The 13,735-nt window shown below is 37.5% G+C and overlaps 1 pseudogene; it reads left to right on the top strand.

Annotated features, from left to right (window-relative positions):
- The first annotated feature begins 2,468 nt into the window (after window positions 1-2,468).
- Window positions 2,469-13,735, top strand: part of LOC125094168 (PTB domain-containing engulfment adapter protein 1-like) — a 37,766-nt pseudogene continuing 26,499 nt past the window's right edge.

Here is a 13,735-nt window from a genome sequence, read left to right as displayed (position 1 = left end):
CTTTTCCACCTCACCTCAAAAGGAATCTTGCAAGCACTTAGAGAGTTGTGTTTTTTTGTTTTTGTTTTTGTTTTTAATGTCAAGGGTGTTGAGCTATATTTTCTGAGACAGATTTGAATATTTGAATTTAGGCTTAATAAATGCAATTTAAAAATGTAATAGGAAAATTTAAAGTGGAGGAAATAAGATTACATATTTCTGACACAAGTGTGGATACTTCATCACACTGCTAGGCCAAGTGAGAAAGTAATGCAGGAAAATACTATCATCTTGAATAGCCTGCATTTTTTATGTGTTTAGCTGTTAATAGTGGGAATGCAGTCAAAATTATTTAAAAGAGAAACTGGAAACTGGAAAAATAATTAACTTGATGGAATCCTTATATGTTGATTGCTGTTTACACTTTATTTCTCAGTTTATAGAATCACAAGCACTGCCACTAAGCTACCTGTTATTTTAGACTTGCAAGACAACAATATCTCTATCCACAAATTTTGTGGATATTTTAATATAAATTTTGTGACCATAAGAAAACTCCTGGATTAGGAGAAATGTCACATATATGCATACCTTTTCCATGAGTATGGCTTTCTTGTTCAAAAAAAAAAAAAAAAAAAACCACAGGCAAATACGAAAAATGATATGTGGTTGGGTCACATATTGGTTGGGTCAGCCTGATCCTGGGTCAACAAAAAATGTGTCAAAGAGCATATGAGTGATGCTGAAAAGTAGGAGCATTTAGGAGAGCAACTCTGAAGACTTAATTACTGGGAGGGTATCGGAAGAGGAAATGAAAACCATTTAAGTCCTGAAGGCTTATGTCTCCAGGGAAGAAAGGTGCAAGGATATTAACTTAATGGAATGCTAATATGTTTAGTGTTGCTCTCACTGTCTTTGCTTTCCATTTACATAGTTACAGGTGCTCCCACTAAGGTGTTATTTTAACTTTGCAGAACAGAATGCCATTGCCTCAAATTTTATTTAATAAGCATACTTTATTTGAGAGCTTTTGCCTTTAAATGTTACAGAGTAATAGAAGAATCCTCTCTCCTCTACTCCCAATTTCACATCACCAAAATGAGACTCTAGTTGCCACAGATTGCAAGTTCAAGGTGCTCACCTTTGAACTAATCGAAAGGGGTCAGAGGTCTAGATCTGTTGTAAAAATTATCAGGATCCATTTCCATGACCATTTGACTGGAGACTCAACTCTCACCAAAAAACATCATGATTGTCCTTCACTTGTGCTCAGAGCAAGATATCAATCCGACTATTTCCCCAAAGTACAGTCTGGGAAGTAAAAAGTGTGTTAGTCATCTCTTACGGAGGTCTTAGATTTTACCTTTCTTTCATTTGAGCTGTCAGTACAGCCAGAAGCTCTGTGAGAGCTACAGTACTCTTCCTTCAGGCATGACCTTACCATGTACCTTTCCTCTTGCCAGAGCTGTGTGCTCTTGTGTGTTGCCTTGGTGCTCCCCTGTTGAGGGCTTCTAAAAACCTATAGGTGAACCCGAAAGGGAGAGAAATTTAACACTCCATTGAAGTATACCTTTGGTGATCAGTCCCTGCCCCTTGCACCCTCCCAGTGAACTGTCCTGAGACATGAGGATAGAACTTCTCATTAAATGATCAAATAATATCAAATAGTCAGACTCACCTACTGGCAGTCAGCTCCGTAGCACATCCTTCCATTGATTCTCTCATGAGACCTACTTAGCTCTCCTTGTCCCTTACTTCTGCTCCCTGGGATTGCACTGCCTGATCCAGTAGAAACAACAGGCCTTTGCCTCAGGCTCTGTTTAATCTGGAAAAATCAGACTAAGTCAGAAAAACATAAGGTTCTTCACGGATTCCTTCAAAAGGCAAACAATACCAGCTGAGAAAAATGAAAGCTTTCATATCCTCCACATATTGCTTTAAAAACACTTATTGAATGACTATTAAATGTCAAGTACCCTACTTGATGCAGTGGATACAATGGTGCATAAGAAGGCTACCTCAGGGGGTGCCTGGGTGGCTCAGTGGGTTAAGCCTCTGCCTTCAGCTAAGGTCATGATCTTAGGGTCCTCGGATTGAGCCCCGGGGGCTCCCTGCTCAGCAGAAAGCCTGCTTCCCCCTCTCCCTCTGCCTGCCTCTCTGCCTACTTGTAATCTCTCTGTCAAATAAATAAATAAATTCTTAAAAAAAAAAAAAAAAAGGCTACCTCAGCACTGGAGACACTTACAGTCCCTGTGGAGACATAAAAATCAAGTCAATAAATAATTAGAACTTGCGTTACATGCTAAGAAGGAAACAAAACAACACTCTAAGAAAAAAAAAAAATAGCTGAAGGAGGCTCTCTTAAATAGGGCTGCATTGGGGATGTTCAACAGACAGAATTCACAGTTCCAGGAAACAGAAGCTAAGTCCCGCTGGTAACCGGAAGATGCTTAAAGTCTATCAGGTAGCTTACAACGTTGTCGGGAAGAATGGAGAACCAGGCTCTGAGACAAGGCTTTCCAGGACAAAACCCAAACCCAAACAACAAAGTAGCAGCTGGTGATGTTTCTGCTGACCCACCAGGACCAGGGTACACCATATCTCCTGCCCACTGATGTCACTTTGGTGTGAAGAACTTGACTTCCTAACCACTGGAAAACAGCTACTGTAGCACCAAAGCCCAGACGTCTCTATTCCTGTCACAACAGCAAAAAGTGAAGCACCATCCAGAACTTCTGATGGTTTACTGACAGTAGGTCTGATTAGTCGTCCTTGACACGGATCTGCTTCTTCATGCAAGGAAGCCAGGAATTTGGAGTTACAATGTTTTTGCTGGGCAGGTGAAATTAACAATGTGGGGATTCCCATAAATGCAGAAAGGCAGACATAAGAGGAAAGATGCATTAGCAGAGTATTCAAAGGCCTTGGGGAAGTTTCTGCCCCAAATTGCTATATAAAGAACTGAGAGATGGTTTATATTCAGAACTAGATCAAGATATAATAGGGCTACGTTAAAGAGAGCTATATCTGGATCATATAGGACAAAAGTAGCACAGGCTGGGGTTGGAAAGCTGGACAGGGCCACACCATGGACGTCAACACATGTTGCCCTTTAAATACCATCCCTGTCTAGCTATCCTCTATTCTGACTGTTTCCAGTGGTGAAATAATTTGGAGTCCACATAAACCACAACTATGAACTTGGAAACTCATTTTCTCAACATTATAAATTCAGGGACCCAATAAATATTCATGTGGAATGAATGGATGGCACAAAAGATGAATTTTCATATAAAAGATTTGGTCTTAAAGTTGGAATATTTTAATAAGACCTGAACATTTTCATTTGGATGCTAATATTCTGAAAATTGTTAGTATATGACTAATAATCACATTCTCCAACTATTTATGTTATTTTGAAAAATAGAACTACAAAATATTTTGTTGCATTCTCCTTCTAGGTAAATCATAACCATATGCATATTTTCCTAAATCACAGTATAAATCCACAGCTAATTATTTATGGACCTGATAAATTTGTTATAGGATTTCGGCATGCATTCATTTTTCTATCACTAAGAATTAGATTTTTAAACACTCCTTTCAGAAACCCAAACTTGGGTGATATTTAAGGACAAATAGTGTGTCCTCTTAAAGCTTTGAAGGTATGAATACAGGTGTGAAAAATGTAATATCATAAAGGTATATCACACAATAAGTATCAATACCTCCAATCTTTTATTCTTTCCAAAATAGCACATGGTATAGAAGCATGCAAATCTTTTTACACTGATAAGAAATCTGTGGATTCTTTTTTCATAACAAAGAATAAACTCAGTTTGAGATAGCTGGCTACCTGCTATCCATTTTATGAGCCTGTAGCCAGAGATTACTTACTGTAATAACTAATGGCTACCATTTACTGAACAGTGTCATACACCATCATGATCACATGAGATATCACATTTACTTCTCACATCAGTAATGCGGTTCTTATTCCCATCTTACACATAAAAGAATGATCGTTCACTGTGATTTATGGACTTTCCAAATATTACCAAGCTAAAAATCACAAAGCAGTGTCACACAGCTACATGAAATACATGAGATCAGGGATTCCACCAAGGTCCTTGATCAGAAAGTCTGGTGTTCCTTTGACTTTTCCACACTATCTCCACAGTATGAACACTCTTCCATAAACATCTCTACTAGTTTAGAAATAGGTATAAAAATAACTCCACAAGTGGTCACTTTATATTATAACTAGTCAGAGCAACAAGGCAGCTCTGATTCCTATTTCCATCAAATCTAAATAGAGGGGCGCCTGGGTGGCTCAGTGGGTTAACCCTCTGCCTTCAGCTCAGATCATGATCTCAGGGTCCTGGGATCGAGCCCCACATCGGGCTCTCTGCTCATCGGGGGAGCCTGCTTCCTCCTCTCTCTCTGCCTGCCTCTCTGCCTACTTGTGATCTCTCTCTGTCAAATAAATAAATAAAAATCTTAAAAAAAAATCTAAATAGAGGCATTTTTTCCCATTTTTCTTCGCGTCTGATGGGAAGGGAGCTACACAGAGGAAAACACTGATTCTTACTCAGCTACTCTCCTGGATGGAAAGAGCAGTCAAGATGTAAAGACATCTCTAAAGCAGAGTTATTTCCTGAGTCTCCTTAAGGAATTGCCAGAAGGTAGAGTTCTCGTCCAAATCCCAGCTGCAGAGATGCCACACATTGTCACACATCACACACTGTCACTTGATATGTTTCACTGTGTCTTTGGTTCTAATAGATTTTATGGTGTTCCCATTCCAAAGCGATGAGAAAGGCACAGCGCCCAAAAGCATAATCCTCACTAGGTACTGATTCTCCAAATAGAAGCAAGGACAATATTAAGAGGAAAGCCTAGTATTTACTGGGCAATAGCATACACCAGCAAGGTCACGTGGGGCATCACGTTTATTCCTCACGTTGAATTATGTAGCAAAGGCCCTTCTCCACTGGAAGGGACAGGGGGAGGAACAGCTACAGAGGGCATATCTAGATGCAAGGGCACTATTTGTTGAATGGATGTAGTACGTCCAGCTGAAAATTATTAGCTAACAACAGCCCTGGTCCCATAGGTCTCTACATTTCTCTGGAAACTAACCCTCAACTATCTATGTCATGACTTAATTCTGGAAGGCCCAGAAGGTATGCCATGTGCATTCACAAAAACATTTTTCTGCGGCTGTAAAATGGCAATGAATTTTTTGTTGCTTTTAATGTGCGGAAACCACAAAGGTGTTCTGTGTCAATGAACAATATCTGAGACGACCTGTTTATCATCAGGCAGCAACTGCTTAAGAAATTCTTGAGGAGACACTGTAACAATTGAGAATTAATCAGGTGGGTTCATTTCTGAATTAGGAAGATCTACATAATTTCTTGTCTTCTACTCCTGGCTTCCTAGTACTTTATATTTGTATTAGCTTTACTTGAGTGATGTGTAAATGTATTACCCACATATTACTTTCAGATGTCACCAGGAGAAGCTATTCTAAGCTGATTCTTAATTTTGCAGATCTGCAAATCTTATTTAGTTTGCCCAGAGGACAGACTTAGGCCAACAAAATTAACAAATACCGATTTCTAAATCATATGTCAACCAATTAATTTATAGGGAGAATATTTATTACTTAGGGACATAAATATTCATGTTTGTACTGTACCATGACTGGAGATTTTCAGTCATTTTGATTTATGATTATGCATTTATCAATATCTCTATGTTCTCCGTAATATGAGTGTTCAGGAAAGTTGGCTCTCCCTATGTTATTAAGAAGAGATAGGATACAAAATATGCCGACCAAAGGCATTTAAGTCATATGCAGTAGAAAAGTGCCAAACTCTATTTGATGCTTAGTCTACAGATAACAACTTTTCAGATATTTCTATCTCAACAAAATGATAGACATAGACTAGAAAAAATTGCATAGAGAGACATAAATCATTTTCCTCATCTGTGGTCTTCCAGCAATTATATTACAGAATCAATTTAGATGCTCAGGCAATTGAACTACATATGTCATTCCAAAGTCTTCAAATGAGAAGCTGATGTAACTTCTTGACTAGCATTCAAAATGAATTATTAATATTATTTTTACTACTCAGGTCACACTTTGAATAAAGGGCAGAAGTGGAAGACAAAAAAAAAGAGGAAACAGGGTGGTTTTTTGTGATTTTTAAGTTTCAACCTACCTTTGTATCCCTACACATTCTCTATTCCCAATAAATAAGGTATTTCATCATTCACTCTGTCATCCAATTATTACTGTTGTCTCCTCACAGATTTGATGCCAATATTAACGTCTTTGAAAGGGGAAATATTATGAAAGTACAACATATCATGTCTTATACTCACCTCATAATATTTTGGCTTATGGTCTCCACCAAAGTATTAATAATCAAAGCTGAGAATAATTCAACAGAAGAGCTCTACCGTAATCTTTTAAAAATCAGTTTTATTTATAATTTCTACAGTTTTATTCCTTAGTATCTTTTACTGGGGATTTTTTTTAAAGATTTTATTTATTTATTTGACAGAGATCACAAGTAGACAGAGAGGCAGGCAGAGAGGAAGAAGCAGGCTCCCTGGTGAGCAGAGAGCCCGATGCAGGGCCAGATCCCAGGACCCCAGGATCATGACCTGAGCCGAAGGCAGAGGCTTTAACCCACTGAGCCACCCAGGTGTCCCTACTTGGGATTTTTTTAAGGCACTTTTTATTCTTCAGTCATTTAGTAGCTGAAAACTAAGATAAGCATTGAAAAAAAGTGACAGATATAAGACAGACCAGGCTTTCTTACTTGCAGGTGGATACCAAGACTTGAATATAAGAGACTTGGATATAACTAATGTAAAAACAAGCTAAATATTCAAATAAATATTTTCTAAGATAAAATTGAATGACTTGTACCATTATCTCATAACTATTTATATAAATAGTCTTTTACCATTTAATATTGCTATTAATGGCAGATCGTGTGCTCTTTTGCCTTACCAGTACGCTACTAACAATGGTTTCAAACATAGTCATAAACATAGTCATAGTCTAGTTTAAGAAATATACCTGCTATTTTTTATTTCATTGAGTGTATAAGCTCTGAAGCAGCATACTGAGCACACAGAGAATTATAGCTATATCCTAAAGTAAGATGGATATGTCATTAAGTGAACAAACTCTTTCATAAATTGCCCCTGGGAACTACAGGATCAGCTCTTTTATGTAGGAGATTGGAGATGTCACACTAGCAATCTTGTTTGGTCTTCTTAAGTCTACACAATCGTGTTCAAGAACAGAACATGAGCTAAAGGCATGTGAAGAAAGCTGGAACTAGCTATCTGCTCTATCACATCAGTTTCTGATTTTTTTTAAAGATTTTATTTATTTACTTGACAGAGAGAGAGACATGAGAGAGGAAACACAAGCAGGGAGAGTGGGAGAGGGAGAAGCAGGCTCCCCACTGAGCAGGGAGCCCAATATTGGGCTCAATCCCAGGACCTCGGGATCATGACCTGAGCTGAAGGTAGGTGCTCAACTGACTAAGCCACCCAGGTGCCCTTGTTCCTGATTTTTAAAAATATTCTCTATAAATGAATCATGTCTTAAAACAGATGAAGAAAGGCCCCCAGCTGAACGGTCCCCCATCCAGCACCATTGCTGATGTCAAAAAACTTTTCCTCACAGCCACAGAAAGAGTGCCTGGGCTGAGTAGGAGCAGAGATCACCAGGCTCGAAGGACATGGCAGCTCTCCACACTCCTGCCCACAGGCTGACTCGACTGCACGGGTCCCTCAGGAGAGAAAGTGATTGAAGAACTCAGAGGGTAGCTGTATGATTGAAACTATTCAAAGTCGGGCGCCTGGGTGGCTCAGTGGGTTAAGCCGCTGCCTTCGGCTCAGGTCATGATCTCAGGGTCCTGGGATCGAGTCCCGCATCCGGTTCTCTGCTTGGCAGAGATCCTGCTTCCCTCTCTCTCTCTCTGCCTGCCTCTCCATCTACTTGTGATCTCTCTCTGTCAAATAAATAAATAAAATCTTAAAAAAAAAAAAAAGAAACTATTCAAAGTCAAGAGTCTGCCTATTCTTTCATTTTAAAGATTTTTTTTTTTTTTTTGACAGATCACAAGCAGGCAGAGAGGCAGGCAGAGAGAGAGGAGGAAGCAGGCTCCCTGCTGAGCAGAGAGCCCGATGCGGGGCTCGATCCCAGGACTCTGAGATCATGACCTGAGCCGAAGGCAGTGGCTTAACCCACTGAGCCACCCAGGCGCCCCCTGCCTATCCTTTCAACCGTGTTCCAGCACTCCCAGGATATAAAGTGTGATTGAACCGAACATCTATTCATCTCATCATCGGGAACTATGCTTTAAGCAGGAAGAAAGACAAAACATGGATGCATATGCCTGAAGTTTATCAAAACGTTACATTCCCTATAACGCAAAGTTTCTTGGCAGTACAGAAGTGGAGCAGCCTAAAGGAACAGAAGTTGTGGGAGGTGCTGTCAAGAAACTCAACTTCGCAAAACCTATCAAGAAATCTGAAGGCCTTGGGGCACCTGGGTGGCTCAGTGGGTTAAGCCTCTGCCTTTGGCTCAGGTCATGATCTCAGGGTCCTGGGATCGAGCCCTGTATCAGGCTCTCTGCTCAGCGGGGAGCCTGCTTCCCCCCCCCTCTCTCTCTGCCTGCCTCTCTGCCTACTTGTGATCTTTCTCTCTGTCAAATAAATAAATAAAATCTTAAAAAAAAAAAAAAAGAAATCTGAAGGCCAGAAAATTCCTAAAGTTGAGCTGCAAATACCAGTACATGGAGTAAAGTTCCAGAACCGAAAACAAAGGAAGGCCAACACAATTGCCAGCTTCATAGAATATTATTTTGTGCAGATGACAAAACTGACAAGAGGATATCCACTTTCATATGCAAAGATTCTGAGTCAAATAAATATTTGTGCTATGTATTTGACAGTGAAAAGTGTGCTCAAGAAATAACTTTAGGAATTGACCAAGCATTTGACCTGGCATACAGGAGATTTCCAGAATCTGGAGGAAAAGATGTTGAAACAAGAAAACAGATTGCAAGATTACAGAAAAGAATTTAAGACTTAGAAACTGAAAATATGGAACTTAAAAACAAAGTACAAGATTTGGAAAGCCAGTTAAGAATAACCTAAGTCGGGGCGCCTGGGTGGCTCAGTGGGTTAAAGCTGCTGCCTTCGGCTCAGGTCATGATCCCAGGGTCCTGGAATCGAGCCCCGCATCGGGCTCTCTGCTCAGCAGGGAGCCTGCTTCCCTTCCTCTCTCTCTCTGCCTGCCTCTCTGCCTACTTGTGATCTCTGTCTGTCAAATAAATAAATAAAATCTTTAAAAAAAAAAAAAAGAATAACCTAAGTATCTACATCTCCAGCATCAGTGTGACACCTAAGTCACCCTCCACTGACATCTTTGATACGATACCATTTTCTCCAATATCACACACATCTTTGACATCTACTCTCAATGGAAAGTAGCTACCTCCAATACCAAGTAGATCTACTGAGATCAACAGGACTCATTTAGAGCAGAACCCTTTGACCCATTTAACTGTGGAGCAGGGGATTTCCCTCTCAATTTCCATTAATCAAAATTAGATGAGATGCAGGAGTGATTCAAAATGGGACTAACTCCTGGAAGGCACAGTATTTTATCTTGAAACATGAGATAGCAGGTGCTCATATCAAGAACAAGAGATTCAGATTTGTGTTAAATTTGTTTTGTATGCATATACGTCATTCCTTATTAATTTATGACAGGTAGTATATGTGTGCCAATATATTTTTGAAGATCTTTACTTTTTGAAAATTATTTTAGTAAAATTTCTTCCACTATTGATCTATAATGTTTATTTAAAAAAAAAATAACTCACTGAAAAGTAAGTCATACTTTTATGTTCCTTTCTATTTCTCTTGTAGATGAATTTATAATCAAAAAACAAATTATCCAAATATATGTTTTTGTCTGAGTTCTGAATAATTAGCATCTTGAAATTTGTGTTCATTTTCCAGGCTGCTAGGTTATTGTTGATTCCCAAAAGCCATACCTTGATGATACCTTCCAAAGTTTTGTTTTTTTATCGTGTTATGTTAGTCACTGTAAAACACATCATTAGTTTTTGATGCAGTGTTCCAAGATTCATTGTTTATGTATAATACCCAGTGCTCCATGCAATACGTGCACTCCTTAATACTCACCACCAGGCTCCCCCATCTCCCCACCCCCTCCCCTCTAAAATCCTGTTTGTTTCTCAGAGTCCACAGTCTCTCATAGTTCATCTCCCCCTTCAATTTGCCCCAATTCACTTTTTCTTTCCTTCTCCTAATGTCCTCCATGTTATTCCTTATGTTCCACAAGTAAGTGAAACCATATGATAACTGACTTTGTCTGCTTTCAAAGTCTTGAGGAGATATACCAATGCCAAACTAAATATGTTCTATATTCAAACCAATAAGCATGTTACCATGCATAGACAGATGTTATTTTATGTATTAAATGTTGTTCATATCATTGGCAAAATGTAAACTTCAAATACAATGCCACAAGGTCATTTTTAGCGGGTAAAATAGCAAAAATATAATTTTCAAAATAATTAAACTAAATAATTATTTATTAGTAAAAGCAAAGTAATAATGTTAGCTATTATTATTGGTTTACTCTAAATCTTTTATTTCATAAATAAGGATAATGGAAAAAACAAAAATTCACTCATTACAAAACACTTAAATTTTAATTTCTTATGAGATATGTTTATTGCTAAACATCTAAACATCATCTGATCTAGTCTTTAAAAAAATCATTTGGAATGTATGTTATCTATAGTTGCAATATCTATTACCCACATTTACTTTACCAAATACATTTTTTCTCACTGAATAATATTATTCTCATATTTTCTCCTTTGATAAACATTTTCTCACCAAATTTTATTTTGTGATGCACCATTAATTTTGATATTTTAAAAATCTGTAGCAATTATTCTTTATGAATCATTGGTATTATTTAGCAATATTAATTTGTATTTGTTTTTGTTGAAGTCAGAATTCCATTTTTTACAAAAATCAAGTGGCTTCTCAGTTTGGGTTACCATGAACAATAAAATTTTCTTGTACTTAATTCATAATGTGCTGATGAACTCTGACCTTTAAAAATGTTTTCTATACCTCTGCCCATTATGTAACAGACTTTAACTGGTACTCAGTGCAAGAAGAACCTATGATTAAAATTTATAGTTTGGTTCATTGCATCATAAAAATATATTAAATTAATGAAAATGTGAGCTTAGACTGGGGTAGTTCTCAAAAATAGAGTTTTCTTTTATTTTTTTAATTTAATTTTTAAATTTTTATTTTATTTTATTTTTTTCAGTGTTCCAAAATTCATTATTTATGCACCACACCGAGTTTTCTTTTTTTTTTAAGATTTTATTTATTTGTTTGACAAACAGAGATCACAAGTAGGCAGAGAGAGAGGAAGGGGAGCAGGGTCCCTGCTGAGCAGACAGCCCAATGTGGGGCTTGATTCCAGGACCCTGGGATCATGACCTGAGCTGAAGGCAGAAGCTTAACCCACCGAGCCACCCAGTCGCCCCTCAAGTTTTCTTTTATTCATGGGAATTTTTGTCAAGTGCTAAAGGTACATATTCACTAGGAAAAGAAATTAAATACACTTATGCAATATTATATTTGTATAATCTTCAAATCTATATTTGTAATCTACGAATCTATATTTGTAATAATCTTCATAATGTTCTATGATATATATTAAGCCTTATTTGTTTTCTGTTATCTGTTAAGCTGTACCTTAATTAAAGGTTAGTATATGTTTCATAAAGAAGAGTCTTTTTTTTTTTTAAACATTTTATTTATTTATTTATGTGAGAGAAGAGAGAGACAGTGAGAGAGAGCATGAGCAAGGAGAAGGTCAGAGGGAGAAGCAGACTCCCCGTGGAGCTGGGAGCCTGATGTGGGACTGGATCCCGGGACTCCAGGATCATGACCCGAGCTGAAGGCAGTCGCTTAACCAACTGAGCCACCCAGGTGCCCCATAAAGAAGAATCTTTATAATTTTGTTGTCATATAGTATTTTAGAATTTGTATAATGATGATGCTTAGAAGTTGTATCAATGACTTTTTTTTAACAGATAGAATTTGTATTTTTATTGTACTTTAAAAGCTTTATGTAATAGGTATATATTTAGTGACCATTTATTACCAATGGTAACACAATAGAGTACTAATATGGTATTTGCACACTTACAATATGTCACTTTACCAATTTTTAATGGTAATCAATTCTGCTACTGGCATGACTAAATAGTACATAATTGGTCATTAATTATGAACGTTTGTTTCACCAGTGCATTTTTATGAAGATCCAGTTGAAAATTGTATTTCTATGTAAACTCAATGATATATTTGATTTTGGTGAGAATAAATGATTTTAAAAAAAAAGATGAAGAAAGCCACTTTCTATAGAAAAAAAATGATCACCAGAATAATGATTAATGCTATCTTTTTTTAAAGAAGATAGTTCAGATATATATTGCTTTCCTTTTTAACTTTCTCCTAACTTGTGTTTATTGAAAAATAATTGCTATTAATGTGGGGCATCTGGGTGGCTCAGTTAGTTAAGCATTTGCCTTCAGCTTGGGTCTTGATCCCAGGGTTCTGGGATCGAGCCCCATGTAGCACTTTGTGCTCAGCGAGAAGTCAGCCTCTTCCTCTCTCTATATATCCTCCTTTGCCTGTGCTCTCTGTCTGTCTCAAATAAATAAATAAAATCTTAAAAGAAAAATTATTGATATTAATGTATATGTTAACATGTGTCTGTACCTGTATGTGTTATATTCTGAAGCTCCATGGCCCTGTTTTCCGCTTGCTCTTGCTGCTGCACATTTCAGTGACTTTGTCCTAGACCATGCTTGCCTAAGTATTTAGCTGCATTCCAAGTCCCATGGAGGAGTTATGTTATCACAGTTGTCTTCTAGTATGTGTTAACTCAAATATGTAATTTGTCTAAATGCTGCAAAGGCTGATGAAATGGTACGGCCAACAATCATTTCCTGAACTCTACACCCTCAAATTTAGGCTTAAAGAGTTGGGTCTTTATGGACTAATTCCTTTAGTTCTCCTGCTGTGTAATGCTTTGGAAATAATTCTTAGACCTGACATTCCCAGGAGAAAACAAACCCTGCAATTTTCTTGGATAGGGTTACTCTACAGAGAAATAGTGCTAAGGAATCTCTCTAGAACATAGATATTTGTTTGGACATCGGGTTTTAGAAATGAGTTATCTTCACATGTGTTCTGTCTCACTCCCCATCTCACTCCTACTGCCTGAGCTAAAAAGAAATAAATTTTAACTAGTTCCTATCATAGAAATTTATTTCCTATATCAGTTATAAAATGTGTTTGGCTTTCTTAAGAGTTTAGCTCTTCTGTAACTAATTTGGAATACTCTGCTCCATTACGAGTGACTTCCACATTTAGATCAGTATATGACTAGTGTTGAAGTTTAATTTTATCCTATATTGAGAGCACTTTTTGAGGATCAACATATTAGAGATTCTTTGGCCCTCCTTCTTGAATAAATGACATTATAGCGTATGAGTAAGACAGGGAAAGTACAAGGTAATCTTGGACAAACTTGTGGTGCCAGGAAGTAAATACATTTCTCATTTTTTAATGATAAAGACAT

This window comes from Lutra lutra, chromosome 2 (genome assembly GCF_902655055.1).
Source record: "Lutra lutra chromosome 2, mLutLut1.2, whole genome shotgun sequence".
Classification (NCBI taxonomy): Eukaryota; Metazoa; Chordata; class Mammalia; order Carnivora; family Mustelidae; genus Lutra; species Lutra lutra.
Note: the sequence above shows the minus strand (reverse complement) of the source record. Positions and strands in the feature narration are given on the sequence as shown.